General features: G+C 35.4%; 1 long non-coding RNA gene across 1 annotated transcript; it reads right to left on the bottom strand.

Moving 5' to 3' along the window:
- Window positions 1–1,898: 1,898 nt before the first annotated feature.
- On the bottom strand, window positions 1,899–4,368 carry LOC128295479 (uncharacterized). Its single transcript, XR_008285909.1, has 2 exons — window positions 4,293–4,368; window positions 1,899–2,115 (listed from the first exon to the last, which is right to left on the bottom strand). It is a non-coding gene; the product is annotated as an uncharacterized LOC128295479 (long non-coding RNA).
- Window positions 4,369–24,613: the final 20,245 nt, after the last annotated feature.

The raw sequence follows: 24,613 nt of genomic DNA, 5'->3' as shown, positions 1-24,613 counted from the left end.
CGTGGTCGAGCAGTTGCGTAGGCAGCCGGCTCACATATCAGTATTGGCTCTACTTCTGAGTTCTGAGGTGCATCGGGATGCATTGATGAAGGTGCTCAATGAAACATATGTCAACCATGACATCCGTTAACAAGCTGGACCGGTTGGTGAATAACATAAGTGCGGATAATTTCATCTACTTTCATGATGATGAAATCCCACCGGGGGGGTCAACTAAGGCCTTGCACATCACCACTCGATGTAAGGGGTACACACTCCCAAGTGTAATCGTTGATAATGGATCGGCCTTGAATGTTCTACCATTGTCTACATTGAATAGATTACCCATTGGCGGTTCTCACATGAAGACATGTCAAAATGTGGTAAGAGCCTTCGATGGTACAGAAAGGAAGGTGATAGGAAGGATTGATATCCCCTTGGAAATTGGGCCGAGTATATACGAAGTAGACTTCTTGGTGATGGATATCAAGCCCTCCTACAATTGCTTATTACGGAGGCCATGGATACACTCAGTGGGAGCGGTGTCCTCATCGTTACACCAAAATTAAAGTTAGTGACGGATGGACGGTTAGTAACCATCAATGCGGAGGAGGACATTATAGCTGCAATCACTAGCAAGGCCCCTTATGTTGAGATGAATGAAGAGTCTATTGAGTGTTCCTTTCACTCTTTAGAATTTGTGAATGCAACCTTCATTTCAGAAGGGAGTGAGCTACCGGTACCAAAGATAGCAAGAGCCACGAGGATGGCTCTACAAATGATGGTGGGAAAGGGAGTCTTACCAGGAAGAGGGTTAGGAGAATACCTACAAGGAGGGACTCAAATTCCAGAACTGAAAGAGAAGAGAGATCGCTTTGGTCTAGGCTTCAAGCCAGACTATAAGCAAAAGAGGAAGGAAGTTGAGAAGCGCCAAGAGAGAAGAAGGACGCGCCTTAATGGAAGAGAAGTGGAGTGGGAGCCAATGACATTCCCTCCAATATCCCAAACCTTCATATTGGGAGGGTTACTTATAGAAGAAAGTCATCAGATAATGCTATACACGACGAAGGATCGGAGCAAGGAAACTTTGACGGCATTCGCCCTTATGAACCGGAAGCTCTCTGAACAATTGGACTACGGAGGAACTTCCTGTAGTCTTTAGAAATTTTTCAAAGTAATTCTCGAAACATTCTTGTTACTCTAGGGCCTAGGAGTAATAAGATTACATTTGTGGAATGGGCTTACGATCATCTATTATTTTAATAAAACCTAACTTTTATCAATTTGAACGAGTATTGTTTCTTTTTTATGAACCAATATTTCGTTAAACTTTTGAAATTCTTATTTTTTCATTCATAGCACATAAATAATCATTCTTAAATTCATTCATTCTTTGTATATTCTTTATACTTCACAGGTCCCTCGATATCAATGACATGAGCATTGATATTACAAATCCTGATTTCTCTAGCAAGCAAGCAAGACATGTGTTTAGAGGAATCTCAGGATTTTTGTGACAGCCCTAATATGGCCCTAGTCGAAAAGTGGTTTCGGGACCACAAAACCAAGTCCCAAAAATAATCAAATGTTATATTTTGTGTTTATTTCATGTGAAAGTGCATGTGTGAAAATTTCATGCTTTGATTTTGCCATTTGTGAGTGAAATTATGAAATAGGACTCATGTGAAAATTTTTGAAAATGCTATAGGCTAATTTGTAGTGGCCAAATAACTTATAGTATGAAATAGGTGGATTTACATGTCAAATTTCCCACCTTAAAACATAGAGGCCGTGTAACACCCTTCGCCCGTATCCCTCGCTGGAACAGGGTTCGAGGTGCTACCAGATTTAAACTCATCAATTTATATAAAACCAGACCGTAAAAATTTTTGATCAATTTTAAACTTTTCATACACACGTTTATTATCCTTTAATCGGGCTTACAAGACCCAAAATATTCATGAGGCATTATTAAATATTTACCAATATCTTAGTCTTGTATCATTTACTTACTCAACTTTACAAACCTATACATGCCATAGACTCGAAACACTAAGATTTACTTACGCCGATAGCGTAGACTTGACAATGTGATAATATCTCTAACGGCCTCCAACCCGAGCTAACCTGGCAACCCTAGGGAATATGGGAAAGAAAAGGGGAGTAAGCTTTACGCTTAGTAAGTTCATAAGAAAACAATAAGCAACCCATTAACAAGTTTTATCAATGTTTACAACATAATCACAAATTCACTACAAGTTGTCTTCCTGAGAAATAGTCACTAAATTATTTATAACTGGAGCTACAAAACTCCAAATCAATTGCCGTTAATTTTCCCTAAAAATAGACTCATATATCTTCCATCCATAAAATTTTCAGAATTTAGGTTTGGCCAATAAATACCAGATTTTTCTTAAAGTTTTCCCTGTTTCACTGTTTGACTAATCTAACCACTCTTCACTACGAATCAAATTTCTCATTGTACAGAATTCAAAATATGTTCTATTTGATTTCATTTAAAACTAGACTCATTAAGGAGTCTAATCATATAAATTTTATCTTATAACCATTTTTGTAAAAATTATAATGATTTTCTAAAAAAAGAATAGGGGACCCCGAAGTCATTTGACTCTATCCCACGCCACTTCAAATATCTCATTATCAGTAATTCTTTTGCTTACACGGTTTCTTTTATAAGAAACTAGACTCATTAAGCTTTAATTACATAATTTATTCAGCTTCTAACTCAACTTCAACAATTTATGGTGATTTTCCAAAATCACGTTACTACTGTTGTCCCAAGCAGATTTATTACAAATTTACTCTTTCACACATTCTTTGCATTCACATTATTTAAACATGTATATCACCAATCAATTTCATCACATATCTATAATTTCACTCAAGCATAATCTCAATACAATACATCATGCTCAATGATTCCCACACAACTGTTCAAATTAGCAATTATAAGATGATTCCGCACATATTCCACCCTTATCGATAATTTACGATGGTTTTGCCCTTACTCACATATATGACATAGGCATTTTCACCTATGCTTCTCATTTCACATTCATGATTCAATTCCAATCGATCTAACATGCATAAGAATATATCACATACCTGGCCAACTTAATGCATTGAACAAATTCAATTGCCGATTTAACTCAAGGTCTCATAGTCTTAGACTTTTATCAAATCACCGACATTTAGCCTGCTAGGTTTTAAACCCGATAATATTATTCACCAGCTTAAAGCTTGCTAGGCTCAAAGCCCAAATATCACCATTATAAAGTCGTCTCATAAACAATTTATATAATATAGCATGTATACCTGTTCACTTTGCTCTATTTAATCATTCAATCACAATTTATAATTTCCCTTTGAATCATTTGATATTTTGCACACTAAGTGTCATTCTCAATATCTCGCACACTAAGTGTCATTCTCAATATTTCGTAATCGAGTACCATATTTGATTGCCTGCACACTAAGTGCCACATTTTGTCGATATGTCGTCGACATTAAAATATTCATGTATATACAATTTATACAATATTAAAGCATTAGAAACATCAATTTAACACGCTTATTGCATACGAACTTACAGCTAAATTGTAGAGATACCAAAGTTCGGGGCATTTTGGTAATTCTCATTTTTCTCGATTTTCCACCCGATCTTGATCTAAATTAATAATTTCATTCAGTATATTAATTTAGACATTAAAACACCTCATTTCGTACAATTTGGTCATTTTTGTCATTTTTACAAAATTACCCCTAAAGTTTTACTTTTATTCATTTTAGTCCCTGAGCTCAAAACATGCAAATTAACCATTTTTAACCATAATTAAGCTTAGCCAAATGTTCATGGTATCAAAACAGTTCATAATTCATTTTATGGCAAAAGTATAGTTTTTCCCCTAATATTTCAATTTCTTTACAATTTAGTCCCTATATCATAAAAATGCAAATTCATGAAATTGAGTAAAATTCTACTATAGACGAATATCACTAGTGTCTCTAGCAGCCCACGCATTTCATTTATTTGACATTTTAACCACAAAGTTTTCACATTTATCAATTTAGCCCTTAATTGTCAATTTCACAAAAATTCACTTAACAAAAAGTGTTTAACTATCAACAAGGACTCATATTCTTCCGTTAAACTTCAAAGCCCTATTATACTCATCAATCGCAAATATCAAACTATTCAATGGTTTTGCAAAATAGTCCCCTCATTAGATATATTAAGCAACAACAATCCCGAAAATATAAAAATAATTAAAAACGGGACTAGAAATGCCTACCATGCATTAGCTGAAAGTTGGAAGCTTCTTCCATGGCTTCTCAAGCCTTCATATTCGACTGGTAAAAAGAGAATGAAAAAGATGACACCTTGATTCTTTTATTATATTCATTTTATTATTATTTTTAACCAATTTACAAGATTAACCTTTATACACTTTATTTATTACACCAAATGCCAAGCCGTCATATCCCACTATCTCTTTAATGGGCTAATTACCAAATAAGGATTTCTACTTTTAAGTTCTATATCTATTTAATACCTTTAGGTTATAGAACACAACTTTTGCACTTTACACAATTTAGTCCTTTTTGTTTAATTAACTATCGAAACGATAAAATTTCTCAACGAAACTTTAATACCATATTATTGCCACTACGTAAATATTTATAAAAATATTTACGACTCGGTTTATAGAAACAAGGTCCCGATACCTCATTTTCTAAACCTATAACGCCCCAATTTTTGGGAATTCTGTGAATATTGGCAAAATTTCATGCTTTGATTTTGTCATTTGTGAGTGAAATTATGAAATAGGACCTATGTGAAAATGTTTGAAAATGCTATAGGCTGAATTGAAGTGGCCAAATAAATAGGCGTGCAAAATAGGAGGATTTACATGACAAACCTCCCATTTTACATGAAGTGGCCAGCCATCATGTTGTTGTAGACAAAATGAGCACTTGATATCCATAATTCATGTACAAATTGATAATGGGTTAGGTAAATGTTCCATGATAATGGATTAGGTAAATATTCCATGATAATGGGTTAGGTAAATGTTCCATGATAATGGTTTAGGTAAATGTTCCATGATGGGCATTTCATGTCTTTTGTATTAAAGAATTAAATGGATGAAATATGAAATTTTATTAAAAGAAAAAGGGGTGAAAATAACAAAGTTTTGTCCATCTTTGTTCATCATAGCCGAAAGTTAGAGAAGAGAAAGGAGAGGAGAAAGCTCTTGAATGTTTGGTCACTTGGGAAGAAAATTGAAGGTAAGTTCATGGTAGTTTGCTTCTATCTTGATGTTCATGAGTTCTTCTTGATTCTACCTTAACTCTTGAAGCATATTTTGGTTTTTGGTTGTGTTGTGAGCATTTGGTCATGAATTAAAATGAAGGAAATGGTTGTTGTTTCATGTTCTTTTGATGAAAAATGGAAGATAGGTGAAGTTGAGCCAAGCAAATGAACATGCATGTGCCTTAGATGCTAAAGGGAAAAATCGGCTAACATGTTGTGCTTTAAAATGATGAAATGGAGATTATACTTAAGTAAAATCATAGATATGTGATGATTGATTGGTGATATACATGTTTAAAAAACAACATGCATGCAAGTTATGTGTGAAAGAGTGATTTGGTAATAAATCTGCTTGGGACAACAGCAGTAACGTGAATTTGGAAAATCACCATAAATTGTGGGAGATGAGTTAGAAGCTGAATAAATTATGTAATTAAATCTTAATGAGTCTATTTTCAAATGAAATAAACGAGAACATATTTTGAATTCTGTACAATGAGAAATTTGATTCGTAATGAAGAGTGGTCAGATTAGTCAAACAGTGAAACATGGGAAACTTTAAGAAAAATCTGGTATTGATTGGCTAAACCAAAAATTCTGAAAATTTTATGGATAGAAGATATATGAGTCTATTTTTAAGTAAAATTAATGACACTTGATTTGGAGTTTCGTAGCTCCAATTATAAATGATTTAGTGACTGTTGTTTAGGAAGACAGCTTGCAGTGAGTTTATGATTATGTGGTAAACATTGACAAAAATTTGTTAATGAGTTGCTTATTGATTTCTTATAAGCTTACTATGATCTGTAGGTGTGGTTGGCCGAATATTGTAAGGGGTTAATACGTAGTTCGTATTTGAATAGTTAGATTAATGTGTTAGTAATCCAATTGTAGGCAGTTCGTGTGTGGATCTCGTCAGCATATCATCGCAAACAGGTGTGTAACTAACACCCTCTTTCTTAGTCTGGATCGGCAAAAGTCGAAAAGCCGAAATGTCGAAAACCGGTATTTTGTATATTTGCGAGTGTGCGAATGCTCGTAAGGTAAATCGATTAATGTTTTTGGTAAGCTGCAAAATTTGGACTGCAAAGAGCATGATTTCTGTGCCCTTGATATTTTTGGACTTAATGGGCCAAAATTGGAATGATGGGCCAACGGCCCAATTCGAGTAAGAACCCTCGACGTGATTACGTTAGTACGTGAAAAGTAGGAATATGCATGAAAAACCCTAAAATAGATAAATTCTGAAATACCTTTAAAAGTGAAAATTTACGTTTACCCCTAGTAGATAAATTACCAAAATACCCCTAGGGTTAAATTGACCTAAATGCATGTTTGATCGTTGTTATTTCTTGTATGCCATGTTGTTATTATCGATGCATGGGATTGGGATATTGACGAAGGAAATCTGAAAGTGGCTTGTCCACGTCTTGGAGGCTTTGCCTCAATTTTCGTTAATCGAGCAATTGCAATCGTGGGAGTGTTAATGGATGGGTTGAGCTATTCCCACATGGAGTGTAGGGCTGGTACGGTGGAGTGTAGTGGTTGGTGGGTTGAGTAGTCTCCTAAATGGGCTTGCATATGTTATTGATGTTGCATGTATTTTGAAATGGGCCTATGGGCCATACTGTTATCTGAATAAAGGGCTACGGCCCAGTTTATTGTAATCTGAAAAGGGCTCTGGTCCAGTACCACTGTTACCTGAATGGGCTTAGGCCTAATAGGCTTAAGCTGACCTGGGCTTTGAATGGGTTTTCCTTACACACTGAGTTTCCCCAAACTCGCCCTTTTTATTTTCATCCACGCAGTAATCCCCAACCATAGTGGGCTTGGAGTCGTGAGGGAATTGAGTGGCCACCCATTCGAAAGTTTGATTTTCTTCCGTGAACTGGACATCCTTTTATTTACGTTTGAAGTTTTGGGTTTTTAAATGTAATAAGGCCGCTTAATTATTTTTGATGGTTTTAATATGTATTACTAAGATAAGTATTACTTATTTTAACTGTTGAAGTTGGAAAGCTTTAGGGCGCGTTTTCAAAAACAACAATTGATTTCAAAATACCATGATGACAAGCAAAGCTTCCGCAATGAAAGTATTTTCCAAAATTAATCACTTTTCCTAAAAAGGACTTAATCAAATCAGTTTCCTAGAAATATACATGACGTTAAGGTGTGGCAATGGTGGTGTGCATGTCTAGGATTGAATCTGAAGGGAGCTTGGTACTTAAGCAGTCCAATGGACTCACCTCCTCTTTTCCGGTTTCCTACTTGGTGCACAGCTTCCATCCATTTTAACCTATAATCATCTTTTAAAACACTAAGTAAGTTTTTCTGGATCAACAATATAAAATGTTTTGAACGCTTCGATGTGGCATGTCGGATCTGGCCATAACGTCTGGGCCGGGTTTGAGGTGTTACAAAACCCACTTGACCTTAGGGTCATACCACTTGAACTTAATAAATCGCTTATAAAACAAAAATCACAATATCAAAAACATTTTTAAAATCACAATTAACTCGTAAATATTAAATATAATATTTACCAACCTACTCGTTCGGATTTGGTGGCCCCGAAACCACTGTTCCAATCAATCCTAAAAAAATGGGCTGTTACAACTCTCCTCCCTTAGGGATTTTTGTCCCCGAAAATCTTGCTAGAGAATAAATTAGTGATTTTCTTTCACCAACCTCAACAATTTCTTACCTAGCCTCAGATTTCTCAACTTTTCAATCTCATGAGCTAAGATTATGATCTGCTCTTTGCTATATACATCATAACAAGCTGAGTTTCTACTTCTGTAAGAGATACTATAGATAAAGGATCTTATTTGTATCATCACATCATATATATAAAAAACACATTACGGGTCTTCTCAAGTTTTGATAATAATCTCATTCAATCTGATGAACTGCGAACTCAACTTCTCTTTATAGCTAAATCTAGAAATTCTATTCCCACTATAATACCTTTACAAATACTCAATTTTCTAATTGAAAATTCAATGCTTTTACGCATCAAGCCCACATATATTTTCTGCAAATCTGAAACTGTTTTTAGACGATCATGAATTACTTTCATTTCCCTTTAGTCTTTCCAATCACATTGATTCCGAAATTCTTTTTATAAAAATTCAATTCAATACAACGAAGTTCAGTAATTGCAACCATACCACACTCATACAATGCTATCTTAACATTCATCTCATAACTATTATTATTATATGCAAACTTAACCAACAATAAATGTCTTTCTCGGTTGCTTTCAAGTTCTAGAACACAGTGTTACAAAGTAATTCCATACCCAAAGTTCATAGTAGTTTATTTTAGTAACACGATATAATCCTCGTGTCTCCATTTGAATAATGAAAACTAGCACTCTTTTAGTACTCCCCATACGAACAAATAATTACCACTGTGCTAGATGTCACAATTGTTGTAAAATCTCTGGATTTCTCAATACACGAACTGTATCTCGACATAACGAACAATTGTAGGTTCCAATCTGAAATTCTAAATCAGAAATCAATTTACGTTGTACCCTTTTTAACTTGTAATTCACTGACACACCTCTTAACCTCACAAATTTGCTAATTAAACATCAATTTAGTTTCTAGCTCAGCCAATAACTACTCATCATTTGATAAGATTAATCACATGATTATCGGCCGTAAAACACATAAAGATTCTCGCTCAGAACCCCAAAGACTATAATCATTTGTCCAGATTGATAATCAATCGCTGACTCATAATCTTTCAACAGTTCAAACCATATTTAATTCTTGTGTCTAATAACTCTTCACCTGAGAACTGACGCTTCAATTAACAATTTCTTCAATTGTTTACCACTTTATTGATAATTATCACATCATTCAGACTTCCCAATCGCGATCTATAAGAACATTTCTCAATAAAATCGTTCTGATGGATATAATTCTGTATCATATCTTCTAGAATATGAATCATGCATTCAGAATATTTATCTATTTATCCGTGAACATTCAAACTTTATTTTCACCCTGTGGATAGATTCAGATACAAGTAACTCGATTAATCCTTCAAGCAATTAATCTAATCAAACTAGACAACTGAATCGATCTCGACTGTCAAGTAATAACTTTTCAATTATTAATCAACGAAGCTTTGAACCATACTGAAGCCACAACCATCAGATAATTTAAAATCATAGTGCCATAATAAGGCTGACATCTCAACCGTATAGATATATAATGTCCCAATTATCAATAATGCATTTTGAACATAAGAGAAATTGAAATATAGTTACTGATCATTCAATAGATATTTTTCACAGATAACCATATAGAATCATAAGAAAGCGAGAGATCTGTAATTCTCAAATATATCACTATACTAATCTTTTTAAGAAAGCACCCATATCGGATGATGAGATATCTCAATGATGTTTCAGAGGAAATCCGAGTAAAGCATCACCATATGCACGGAATCAACGAGAATGAAACAATATAATCTTCATGTATACTAAGTAGATCAACAACCAAGAGGAGCGAATACCAACATCACATGATTTAATCGTCGATCTTTTCTTTCAATAAAATGAAATAGAATACCGAGAAAGATATAATAATGCTGATTGTAACCCGAACAGCCCAACAATGCTTTCATATATCAATATATATAGATAACATTCTCATATGATAAGAATTTCATCGAAAATATCTGACTTCACATACCTCGAGGATAATTAAACACATAGAATACCCAGAAGAGTTCTCGTAAACCATTCGACTATAATTGTTGTGCTCAAATATCTTTATAATTCAAATATGATTCTACTGTCTATCTCTGACATCACTAATTTCTCATTATCCCAACACTAACGGAGGCCAATTCGGAAGAACTTCCAGTTAATATATTCTTTAGATATCATACCTGAATATTTGGTTTCATCTAATTCAACTTTTCTTTTAACAGTGACTTTGCATATTACAAATGGCCTTCAACACGATCCAATATCTTTTCTGTTATTGTCTTCACTTGCAGACTCATTCTCTTATCTGATCACAATACTAATCCTTCAATCACGAGACTCTGTCATTCCGCACTTGTAAGCTTATTTAAGCCATATAGTACGAATCTCATTATAATGCTTTACCAATGAGGGGGTGAGGGTTGTAAAGCCAACAATTTTAACTCTTATGTAAGCATGCACATCACACATACTATTATGAACGAACAGTTCATTACTAATTCCGCATTCTCAAACATCTAGCAATCATTTACTTATGATCACTTGGTACTTAACACATAGCTCATACGCTAAATCAAATCATAAATTCCAAATCAAAATATTCACACAACAATCATATACCCAACATCACAACTCATATACTCATATAACTATAACATTTATCAATAGCAGAATATCATGCATTCTGATTCATACCTTTTTATGAGTTTCAACTCATCACCAACACATATCACTCAAACGTTTGAGTATAACATTCTGTACTATCAGAATTAGCTCGGTTGGAAAGCATATCTGTCTTATGAAAAACACACAGAATAAGCTTTAAAAGCTTAGTAAGCCTTAAGCAAATAAATCATTTCAATGATTATGAAAATCCCATATCACTAATCCGAATTGAAAAATAATCTCAATTGCATATACATTCATAGTACTCTTAAGTTCATATAACCTTATTAAATAGCTTCACTTATTTATATTTACTAATAACTTATGACTATGATTTTAAATTCATGTGATAACTGTCAATTCATTCGTATGAACAAAACTTGCACATATCCAATACCTACCAACCAAAACATGTCATATTTTTCCCTGTTTGATTCATGGAACCACAATGTCACATGTCAAGCACATATAGCATATATTTATCTGTTATTTATCACGTCTCATTTTCACATGGACTACGTACATCTGACCAAGTTTATTCAATATCTATGCCACTGTCCCGGACAGGGTCTTACACGAATCATAAGTGATGCCAGTGTCCCAGACACGTTCTTATACACTACTTCAAATCAATGCCTTCGTCTCGGACGCGGTCTTACATGATCTCATTTCACACACTTAGTGCCCCAACAACCGATCTTGCACACACAGTGCCTCAACAACTGATCTCGTACACACAGTGCTCGGTTACGGAACTCACACAAACAGTGCCTTAACAACCGATCTCGCACACACAGTGCTCGGTTACGGAACTCGCACACACAGCGCCTCAACAACCGATCTCGCACACACAGTGCTCGGTTACGGAACTCACACACACAGTGCCTATGTTCACTTGTTGTTGCACATTGAAGTGACTTAACCAAGTCTATAAAACATCACATATGTGCACTTTGAACATATCATTTCATTTAACTTTGGATTCATATATTCATGAACACTTAAACATTTCAGAGCCAACTTTAATTTAATCAAATCAATATAGAACACAATTTCATTCGAACATCTGAGTACATATTCTATACTATTAAAATTAGCTTGACTGAAAGACTTATCTGTCTTATTCAAATAATTTTTGTCAGAGTCAAGAGATCTCACACTATTGCAGGTCAAATATGGCATGTACAGCTAGACTCACATACGTCATGGTAGTCCTAGAACTGACTAAACCATGGCTCTGATACCAATAAAATGTAACACCCTTCACCCGTATCCCTCGCCGGAACAGGGTTCGAGGTGCTACCAGAGTTAAACTCATCCATTTATATAAAACAAGACCTTAAAAATTTTTGATCAATTTTAAACTTTTCATACACACGTATATTATCCTTTAATCGGGCTTACAAGGCCCAAAATATTCATGAGGCATTATTAAATATTTACCAATATCTTAGTCTTGTATCATTTACTTACTCAACTTTACAAACCTATACATGCCATAGACTCAAAACACTAAGATTTACTTACGCCGATAGCGTAGACTTGACAATGTGATAATATCTCTAACGGCCTCCAACCCGAGCTAGCCTGGCAACCCTAGGGAATTGGGAAAGAAAAGGGGAGTAAGCTTTACACTTAGTAAGTTCATAAGAAAACAATAAGCAACTCATTAACAAGTTTTATCAATGTTTACAACATAATCACAAATTCACTACAAGTTGTCTTCCTGAGAAATAGTCACTAAATTATTTATAACTGGAGCTACAAAAATCCAAATCAATTTCAGTTAATTTTCCCTGAAAATAGACTCATATATCTTCCATCCATAAAATTTTCAGAATTTTAGGTTTGGCCAATCAATACCAGATTTTCTTAAAGTTTTCTCTGTTTCACTATTTGACTAATCTGACCACTCTTCACTACGAATCAAATTTCTCATTGTACAGAATTCAAAATATGTTCTATTTGATTTCATTTAAAACTAGACTCATTAAGGAGTCTAATCATATAAATTTTATCTTATAACAATTTTTGTACAAATTATAATGATTTTATAAAAAAAGAACAGGGGACACCGAAGTCATTTGACTCTATCCCACGCCACTTCAAATATCTCATTATCAGCAATTCTTTTTCCTACATGGTTTCTTTTATAAGAAACTAGACTCATTAAGCTTTAATTACATAATTTATTCAGCTTCTAAATCAACTTCAACAATTTATGGTGATTTTCCAAAATCACGTTACTACTGTTGTCCCAAGCAGATTTATTACAAATTTACTCTTTCACACATTCTTTGCATTCACATTATTTAAACATGTATATCACCAATCAATTTCATCACATATCTATAATTTCACTCAAGCATAATCTCAATACAATACATCATGCTCAATGATTCGCACACAACCATTCAAATTAGCAATTATAAGATGATTTCGCACATAGTCCACCCTTATCGATAATTTATGATGGTTTTGCCCTTACTCACATATATGACATAGGCATTTTCACCTATGCTTCTCATTTCACATTCATGATTCAATTCCAATCGATCTAACATGCATAAGAATATATCACATACCTAGCCAACTTAATGCATTGAACAAATTCAATTGCCGATTTAACACAAGGTCTCATAGTCTTAGACTTTTATCAAATCACCGGCATTTAGCCTGCTAGGTTTTAAACCCGATAATATTATTCACCAGCTTAAAGTTTGCTAGGCTCAAAGCCCAAATATCACCATTATAAAGTCGTCTCATAAACAATTCATATAATATAGCATGTATACCTGTTCACTTTGCTCTGTTTAATCATTCAATCACAATTTATAATTTCCCTTTGAATCATTCGATATTTTGCACACTAAGTGTCATTCTCAATATCTCGCACACTAAGTGCCATTCTCAATATTTCGTACACTGAGTACCATATTTGATTGCCCCGCACACTAAGTGCCACATTTTGTCGATATGTCGTCAGACATTAAAATATTCACGTATATACAATTTATACAATATTAAAGCTATAGAAACATCAATTTAACAATGCTTATTGCATACGAACTTACTTGGCTAAATTGTAGAGATACCAAAGTTCAGGGGCATTTTGGTAATTTTCTCATTTTTCTCGATTTTCCACCCGATCTTGATCTAAATTAATAATTTCATTCAGTATATTAATTTAGACATTAAAACACATCATTTCATACAATTTGGTTATTTTTTTCATTTTTACAAAATTACCCCTAAAGTTTTACTTTTATTCATTTTAGTCCCTGAGCTCAAAACATGCAAATTAACCATTTTTAACCATAATTAAGCTTAGCCAAATGTTCATGGTATCAAAACAGTCCATAATTCACTTTATGGCAAAAGTATAGTTTTGCCCCTAATATTTCAACTTCTCTACAATTTAGTCCCTATATCATAAAAATGCAAATTCATGAAATTGAGTAAAATTCTACTATAGAGGAATATCACTAGTGTCTCTAGCAGCCCACACATTTCATTTATTTGATATTTTAACCACAAGGTTTTCACATTTATCAATTTAGCCCTTAATTGTCAATTTCACAAAAATTCACTTAACAAAAAGTGTTTAACTATCAACAAGGACTCATATTCTTCCATTAAACTTCAAAGCCCTATTATACTCATCAATGGAAAATATCAAACTATTCAATGGTTTTGCAAAATAGTCCCCTCATTAGATATATTAAGCAACAACAATCCCGAAAATATAAAAATAATTAAAAACGGGACTAGAAATGCCTACCATGCATTAGCTGAAAGTTGGAAGCTTCTTCCATGGCTTCTCAAGCCTTCATATTCGCCTGGTAAAAAAAGAATGAAAAAGATGACACCTTGATTCTTTTATTATATTCATTTTATTATTATTTTTAACCAATTTACAATATTAACCTTTATACACTTTATTTATTACACCAAATGCCAAGCCATCATATCCCACTATCTCTTTAATTGGCTAATTACCAAATAAGGACTTCTACTTTTAAGTTCTATATCTATTTAATACCTTTAGGTTATAGAACACAACTTTTGCACTTTACACAATTTAGTCCTTTTTGTTTAATTAACTATCGAAACGATAAAATTTTTCAATGAAACTTTAATACCATATTATTGCCACTATGTAAATATTTATAAAAATATTTACGACTCGGTTTAAATAAACAAGGTCACGATACCTCATTTTCTAAACCCATTTGACCTTAGGGTCAAACCACTTGAACTTAATAAATCGCTTATAAAACAAAAATCACAATATCAAAAACATTTTTAAAATCACAATTAACTCGTAAATATTAAATATAAATATTTACCAACCTACTCGTTCGGATTTGGTGGCCCCGAAACCACTATTCCGATCAACCTTAAAAAAAAGGGGCTGTTACAGGCCGGCCATGATGGGCATGATAAGCATTTGTGCAATTTTTTTTATTGAAATTATGGCATGAGTATGGCACAAATATTATATGTCATTTTGTGTCATAAAATGTTGGGTAATAAAATAACAAAAGGATGGAAGGGACAAAGTTTGTCCATCTTTCTTCTTCATAGCCGAAATTGAGAGAACAAATAGGAGAGGAAACCTTTGAGCATTCGGTCACTAGGGGGAGGAAAATTGAAGGTAAGTTCATGGTAGTTTGCTTCTATTTTGATGTACATGGGTTCTTCTTGATTTTACCTTAACATATGAAGCATACTTTTGATTTTTGGTTGTGTTGTGAGCATTCGGTCATGAATGGAAATGAAGGAAATGGTTGTTGTTTCATGTTCTTTTGATGAATAATGGAAGATAGGTGAAGTTGAGCCAAACAAATGAGCATGCATGTGCCTTAGATGCTAAAGGGGAAAATTTGCTAACATGTTGTGTGTATTATGGCCGAATGTGAACTTGGATAACATTGAGTAATGTTTGTGCTTTAAAATGATGAAATGGAGATTATGCTTAAGTGAAATCATAGGAAAGTGATGATTGATTTGTGACATGCATGTTTAAATAACATGCATGCAAGGTATGAGTGAAAGAGTGATTTTGTAATAAATCTGCTTGGGACAGCAGCAGTAACGTAATTTTGGAAAATCACCATAAATTGAGGGAAATGAGTTAGAAGTTGAATAAATTATGTAATTAAATCTTAATGAGTTTAGTTTCTTATAAAAGAAACCGTGTAAGCAAAAGAACTTCCGATAATGAGATATTTGAAGTGATGTGGGACAGGGTCAAAATGACTTCTAGATCCTCTTTTATGTTTTTCCAAAATCATTATAAATTGTAAAAAAATGGTTGTAAGATGAAGTTTATATTCTTAGACTCCTTAATGAGTCTAGTTTCAAATGAAATAAACGAGAACATATTTTGAATTCTTTACAATGAGAAATTTGATTCGTAGTGAAGAGTGGTCAGATTAGTCAAACACTAAACAAAGGAAATTTAAGAAAAATCTGGTATTTATTGGCCAAACCAAAAATTATGAAAATTTTATGGATAGAACATATATGAGTCTATTTTCAGGGAAAATTAACGGCAATTGATTTGGAGTTTCGTAGCTCCATTTATAAATGATTTAGTGACTATTGCTTAGGAAGACAACTTGCAGTGAAATTATGATTATGTGGTAAACATTGACAAAAATTTGTTAATGAGTTGCTTATTGATTTCTTATAAGCTTACTATGATCTGTATGTGTGAAATTCGAATATATATATATATTATATATTCTAAAAGTGATGCTTGAATAGTCGAATAATGACTAAGTTTAAAATTGTTGAATTTAAGCTCAAGAGCATAGAAGGGCAAATTCGGATAAGGGAAAAGAGAAAGTAATTGAATAGCCGCTATAATCGTTCGGCAACATTCGAGGTAAGTTCTTAAGTGTTTAAGCTTGATTCCTTTTTATATGCCTAAGAGTTAAATTAATATGGCAGAGAGAATGTAAATTTTATTTAGTTAATGTGCCGAATATGTAATGATTTAAGGCTATAAGTCGATTATGGCTATTATGCTTAAGTTGAATTGGATTTGGAAATTCGATGCACTAAATGAGTGTTACAATGAATGAACTATGCCGTATATGTGTTGGTAGAGGTATCACGATTTGTGATTATTAAATATCTAAAGGAAACCATGATGTGTATAAAATTATTATTATTAGTCCTTTGTAGTAGCCGAATATGGCTTGGCACTAAAGTGATTAAATGTGAACTTCGATGAGGTAACTATTAAAAGTGTGGTGCTATAAGACTATAGGCTAATACGATATGTGGATTCGTTCTGTAAAGTAAATTATTCAGGTACGAACAACCTAATTAAGTACATGTGAATTAAATGAATTTGATGATTAATGTGAATCGAACATATAAGAAATGGTTTCATGTTTATCTTCAACTATGAGACCTTGTGTTAAATCGACAATCGATTTCGTTCAATACATTAAGTTGGTCAGGTATGCGATATGTACTTATGCATGTTAAATCGATTGGAATTGAATCATGAATGTGAATTGAGAAGCATAGGTAAAAATGCCTATGTCATATATGTGAGTAAGGGTAAAACCATCGTAAATTATCGATAAGGATGGGTTATATGCAGACCCATCTTATAATTGCTAATTTGAAAGGTTGTGTGTGAATCAGTGAGCAATATGTATATATTAGATGAATTGTGACCTTTTGGTTCTACTTGAATTAAGTTGTGCGATAAATAATTTATGTATATGACTTATAGTCGAATGGTCACTATGGGTTAAGTTTGAATGGTGAAATGGATATGTGATATTTATGTATGACTTTTGAGCCAAAATGTAAATGATGGTGTTCATATGGAGCTTATATCCGAATGTAGCAAATGACTACTAATGTGATATGTTGAATGAGATGTGTTAATATATGATTAAATATACATGATATTTGATATGTATCCGGGCTTAAAGACCCGCAGGCTATATGCTGGAATTGTATCCGGGTTAAATCAAGCAGGCTTCGTGCCGGTGATGTGTATTCGGGCCTTCATGCCTAGCAGGCTTCGTGCCGGTGATGTGTATTCGCCTTCGTGCTTAGCGAGCTTCGTGCTCAGCGTGCTTCGTGCGGTGATGTGTATTCAGCCTTCGTGCCTAGCGAGCTTCGTCTTGCGGTGATGTGTATTCGGCCTTTGTATTCGGGCCTTTGTGCCCAGCACTTCGTGCGGTGATGTGTATTCGGTCCTTCGTGCCTCAGCGAGCTCGTGTCGGTGATGTGTAACGGCGCCGTGCCTAGCGGCCGTGCGGTGATGTGTATTCGGTCGCCGTGCCTCAGCGAGCTTCGTGCCGGTGATGTGTATTCGCCTTCGTGCTCAGCGAGCTTCGTGGTCGATGATGTGTATTCGCCTTTGTGCCTAGCGAGCTTCGTCGGTGATGTGTATTCGCCCGTGCCTAGCGAGCTTCGTGCGGTGATGTGTATTCAGCCTTCGTGTTCAGCGTGCTTCAGTCGGTGATGTGTATTCGCCGCCGTGCCTAGCGAGCTATGATGCGGTGAAATACTATTCGGGCCTTTGAGCCTAGCAGGCTATAATGCCGGTGAGATACTATTCGGGCTTTCGAGCCTAGCAGGCTATAGTGCCGGTGAAATGATATCGGGCCTCGAGCCTAGCAGGTGAAAAAAGCCTAAGACTAAGGTACCTCGTGTTAGGTTGACAAATGAATACTTTTAATACGTTAAGTGGGCCAGGTACACATTATGTACTCATATGTGAGTTTGATCTGCAGTGAATCATAAGTGTGTAATGTGATACATACGTGAATAAATGTTATAGCTATATCTATGATCATGATACACCGGGTCAGGGTGTGAAAGTATGTGAAAGTATTTGATTTAATTATGTTATATGAATTCAGATTAAGTGTGATAAGAATGCTGAACGTGCATTATGTGTTTGTGTGTATTCGGCCAAATGGCAATATACCTAGAATATGGCCTCTTGAGAAATTGAATAATCGAAGTATAATTGCGTTTATTGTTTGCATTGCTTAAAACTTACAAGCTTATGAAAGCTTACTCCGTTGTTACATTCCTCTGTTTTATAGATTGTTGGCTCCAGTTACTTGCTCGGGTTGGAGTTCGTCGGAGATATTATCACACTGTCGAGCTCAGACTATTGGTGTAAGTAAATCCTAGTATTTCGAGTCTATGGCATGTATAGGGTTTTAATGTTGAGTATGTTATACTATAAGTTAGCCAAAGGTGGTGGCTTGTACTAATAAAGTGTTTTGGCCATGTGAATTGGCCTATGTTGGCTAGTGATGTTTTGGGCCTCGTAAGCCCATATATGGGACAGATTGCATGTGAAAAGAAAAGATTTAAATTGATTGAAATTTTTTAGCACAGTTTTTGTGTGATTGACTGAGTTTAAGTCGGGTAACACCTCGAACCCTGTTCCGGCGAGGGATACGGGCGCGGGGTGTTACAATTTTGAAGATGTCCAGGATTGTGATGTGTCTCCGGATCTGTTGAGGATGGTGAAACAGGAGGAGAAACAAATCATGCCCCATGAGAAAGAGGCAATAGAGAATGTAGCCCTAGAGGAAGGGAAAGAGGTGAAAATCGGCACGCATATTGCCGAGGACACAAGGCAAGGACTAATTGAGTTGCTACGTGAGTTCAAGGATATCTTCGCATGGTCCTATCAAGATATGTCAAGGTTAAATACTGATATTGTGGTGTATCATCTTCCAATAAGACAGGATTGTAAGCCAGTCCAACAGAAGTTGCGAAGAATGAGGCTACATATCGTATTGAAGATAAAGGATGAAGTCAAAAAGTAGTTTGATCCTGGATTTCTACAAGAGGTTAAGTATTCAGAATGGGTGGCCAACATTGTGCCTGTCCCTAAGAAGGATGGGAAGGTACGAATGTGTGTTGATTACAGAGATTTGAACAAAGCTAGCCCAAAGGACAACTTTCCTTTACCGCACATTGACACTTTGGTGGATAATACAGCGGTGTATTCGTTGTTCTCATTCATGGATGGTTTCTCAGGGTACAATTAGATAAAGATGCATCCTGAGGACATGAATAAAACCACCTTTATAACATTTTGGGGCACCTTTTGTTACAAGGTAATGCCCTTCGGGCTAAAGAACGCAGGGGCAACATACCAAAGGGCTATGGTGACTTTATTCCATGATATGATGCACAAAGAAATTGAGGTGTATGTTGATGACATGATTGCTAAATCTCGAACAGAGAAGGAACATATTGAAGTTTTGAGGAAGTTGTTCCTCAGATTAAGGAAATTTTAGTTGAAGCTTAATCTGGCAAAGTGTATCTTTGGAGCTAGGTCGGGGAAGTTATTAGGCTTTTTGGTCAGCGAAAAGGGAATAGAAGTTGACTCAAACAAAGTTAGAGCCATACGAGAATTGCCTCCACCACGTACTCAGAAGGAAGTTCGGGGTTTTCTTGGAAGATTGAATTATATTGCTCGATTTATTTCACAACTAACCGAGAAATGTGATCCTATATTTCGCCTCCTTAGAAAACACAACCAAGGTACTTGGGATGAGGAATGCCAGAATGCTTTTGATAAGGTTAAGCAATACTTGTTAAATGCTCTAGTGTTATCTCCACCTAGTCCAGATAAACTATTAATTCTGTACTTATCAGTGTTTAGTAATTCTATGGGATGTGTGCTTACGACAAGAAAGTGCAACCAAGAGAATTTCACGAGGGGGATCTTCTGCTGAAAAAGATCCTTCACATTCAGAAGGACTTTAGAGGAAAATGGATGTCGAATTGGGAAGGGCCGTATGTCGTGAAGAAAGCCTTCTCTGGGGGTGCATTGATCTTAACGGAAATGGATGGGAAGAGTTTACCCAATCTAGTGAATTCAGACTCAGTCAAAAAGTACTTTGTCTAAAGGAGAGGAGAATTTAGGGTGAAAACCCGCAAAGGGCACCTTGAGTTTTCGAAAAAAAAATGGAGAGGCCAAGGTGAAAACCTACAAAGGGCGCCTTGTGACCAAAGGGGTTTTGAGTTGAAAACCCGAAAGGGAAACTCAAATTTTGAAGAGCACACGATAATCTTGCTATATCTGATTCAACAAAGAGTGAAGCGCGTTGCATATCGGGGCATCAACAAAGTACTTTGGATCTTTTAAACACATGTTAAACTCAAGAAAGTCTTCATGGAGCTGGTGTATAGACGCTCAAGCGGTGATATCTAGGGCATCTAACTTTTGTCCTGTTTGCTATCTTTAGATTCTCTTTCTTCTCAAGGATAGGCTATCAGATTAATTTCCTTTGTATTTCTGACAAATTCATTCAAATCTAATTATTCTCAAGATTAAATTCATCTTCCATTATTCTTAAAGTATGTTGCATTAAAATAATGATAGATGAACTAAATAATTTTCACAAATGAAGTTTTACTCATTACTCTGGAAATTTCTAGATAATACAAGAAACTAAAACAGAACAATTGTTCGAGGAGTTCACATAAGTGAGGTTTGAAAGAACTCGAGGAAATTCTTTCTTTAGTCTAAAATGATGATTGGACAAATCAAACGATTCGATCCTAAGAGAGGATCATCTTACAGACATTTTCGGTGGGTCATAGCATTTGAAGAATGGTACAAACCCACAGGCTGAGTAGGAATGATACTTCGAGAAATAAGGATAAACTTTGACGAAGGAATGAGTGGTGACATCTGGAATAGGGGTCATATTCATAAACATTTTGCATTATAGCAGGTTTAATTAGGAGCATTTGACTCACTTCGATCATAGCATCCTAATCATTAGGCATGAACTCATACACATATTATGTCCTTCAAGGGACAATGAAGATTGATGCGCCTTAACCCCCTAAACAGTAGGGTAACAGGCTAAAGCATAGCAGATCTGACCTTCAGGTGTTTACGCTGAAGCAGATCCAAGATGATTTGGCATCTCTGTATTGTTAGAGAACAAATCGAAGAAACAAATTTGGCATCTCCATATTCGACGGAGAGCAGATTGAAGACATAGCAGATCTAACCTTCGGATGTTTTTGCATCGAAGCAGATCCAAGATGATTTGGCATCTCTGTATTGTCAGAGAGCAGATCGAAGATAGCAAATTTGGCATCTCTGTATTGACAGAGAGCAGATCAAAGATAGCAGATTTGGCATCTCTATATTGTTAGAGAGCAGATAGAAGATAGCAGATTTGGCATCTTTGTATTGTCAGAGAGCAGATCGAAGGTAGCAGATTTGGCGTCTCTGTATTGTCAGAGAGCAGATTGAAGATAGCAGATTTGGCATCTCTGTATTGTCAAGGAGTAGATCGGAGATAACAGATTTGGCGTTCGTGAGTTTGCAAGAAGCAGGTTGAAGATAGCTAGTTTGACATTTCTGAAGCTATCAGAATACCTTTGAGGAAGATAAAGATCAAGATTTTGAGATTTGGCCAGGCCGGGAAAATTTAGTCCTTTTGTAATCTTTTCTCTATTCCTATTACACAGTAACAAGCAAAGAGGGGCAGCTATAACAACCCAAATTCGCCCGGGCCCATGAAATAAATAAAAATAAAAAAAGGGTTCATCTACAGTACATTTACAATAAATAGGCCTCAAGGCCTGATAAGCCCAAAACCCGCTACACTTGAGACCCAATTGGTCTAAACCCGATAGCCTATACCCGGTTACACTTAAAAAAACCCTTGGCCCATGTACTAGAACCTGACCCAAATTAATAAAGCCCAGTAAGGCCCAATCCTTAAGTTGAATCAGGAAACCCTAGGGTTTCCAGAAACTTCACGCCGCAAGCACCACGCCTCTTCGTCTTACGCCGTTCCAGTCGATACTTTGATTTCAGCCTCGTATCACACAGTAATCAACGAATGGATCAATGCCAGCCCACTTCTCGCCGTGAGATCCTCATTGATACCTGCAAAAGAAGGAAAGAACTACGACAGAAAAGAGGCAAACAAGGAAAGAAATCGAAAGATTCTTTCCCAAAATGTAACCGGGGGTTATAAAACCCCTCTTTTTTTTAATTTGTATACACATTTTTTTACACAGAGATTCAATAAAAAGAGAATACATTTTACACTAAAAGAAACCAACAGTCGACTGGAGAGTACAGAGGTGATTATTTTATTCTTTTTTTTCTAAATACATACTGATAATAAAAAATAAAAGAAAAGAAACGTACCGATTTAATCTACATTGGAAAAGGAAACTTTCCAGTTTCCGACCGCCGTAAGTGGCGGCATTGGCGGGGGCCGTGAGCTCGTGCAAGCCTCAGTCGGAGTCTCGATAGAAATCCGAGGACATCTCCTGTAACACCCCGTACCCGAGTCCGTTACCGGAATCGAACACAAGGTGCACACAAACTTAACTTAACTATCTTCATAGTCCATTTAGAAATTTCCAGACAAGCTGGTTACTGCATCACTATAGCCTTAAAAATCATATCCTGAGTTTCAAAGCTCGAAAATCAGTTTCGTAATTTTTCCCTGAAACTAAACTCATATGTCCATCTACAGATTTTTTTCTAGAATTTTTGGTCAAGCCAATTAGTACTTTTTATTAGTTAAAGTCTCCCCTATTCCAGGGTTCGACTACACTGACCTTTATGCATTACGAATTGGATATCTTCCGGTACAGGTCTTCAATACTGATGCTGTTTGTTTCTTTAGAAACTAGACTCAAAAAGGAATCTATAAATATATGGCATGACTCCTAATCATCTCTGGTTAATTTATAATGAATTTCCAAAGTCGGAACAGGGGATCCAGAAACTGTTCTGACCCTGTTTCACGAGAACTTTAATATCTCTTAACATATAACTCATATGACCATTTCGTTTCTTCCATATGAAAGTAGATTCATCAAGGTTATTTTACATAATTTATTCACTATTTAATTCCATTCCTACAAATTTTAGTGATTTTTCAAATCTACACTACTGCTGCTGTCAGCATCTGTTTTCAAGGTAAACTTTACCTATTTCGTGGTTTCCATGGACCAACTAGAGTTTTGTCATACATAGGTCCACATATAATCATATTTAGCCATTCCAATGGCTGATCATTTGCCCAACACTTCCATTCAGTCCGTAGTCACATCATGAAACCATACATATATACATAAACACAAATGGTCTAATGCCATACTCCACTTTTACGAGCCATTTTCGCATGGCTGTACACACATACATCACAAAACGTACTTGAAAAACAGCAAAGGGTAGTCCTATACATGCCATATCCAAGGTTCAACTAAAAGAGTACCAAAAGGGCTTTGATAGTGTGGATGACTTTGACTTGATGATCCCGAATCGATAGCTAACGAGCAAAATCTATAAAAGAGAGCCAAAGCAACGGGTAAGCATTTTTAATGCTTAGTAAGTCTCAAGTAATGAATTCAGCTTTGACTAAAGTATTACATTCACATAGCTAAATGAATCACTTTATTAATACACATTCTCATAATCATACTTACTTCACACTTCATCAACATATACACACAAGGTATCAATCTATCTAAGAGCCGAAAGTTCGTTAGTCGATCGAACGAACACTATTTCAAACGAATCTACTTTTCCGATGCACATGTAAACATACCTTATCGTATGGGTTTTTCGAGCATATTAATTGTATTTATTACAGCACCAAAACGCTCACCTTCAAACCGAGCTTCTTCGGAATTTAGCCGGATATAACCACAAGCACAATTGCCTTCGGGTCTTAACCCGGATTTGGTAACTTGCACAAATGCCTTCGGGTCTTAGCCCAGATATAACAACTCGCACAAATGCCTTCGGGTCTTAGCCCGGATATAATCACTAGCATAAATGCCTTCGGGACTTAGCCCGGATATATTCACTAGCATAAATGCCTTCGGGACTTAGCCCGGGTATCATT

This window comes from Gossypium arboreum, chromosome 7, assembly GCF_025698485.1.
Source record: "Gossypium arboreum isolate Shixiya-1 chromosome 7, ASM2569848v2, whole genome shotgun sequence".
In the NCBI taxonomy this organism is placed as follows: Eukaryota; Viridiplantae; Streptophyta; class Magnoliopsida; order Malvales; family Malvaceae; genus Gossypium; species Gossypium arboreum.
Note: the sequence above shows the minus strand (reverse complement) of the source record. Positions and strands in the feature narration are given on the sequence as shown.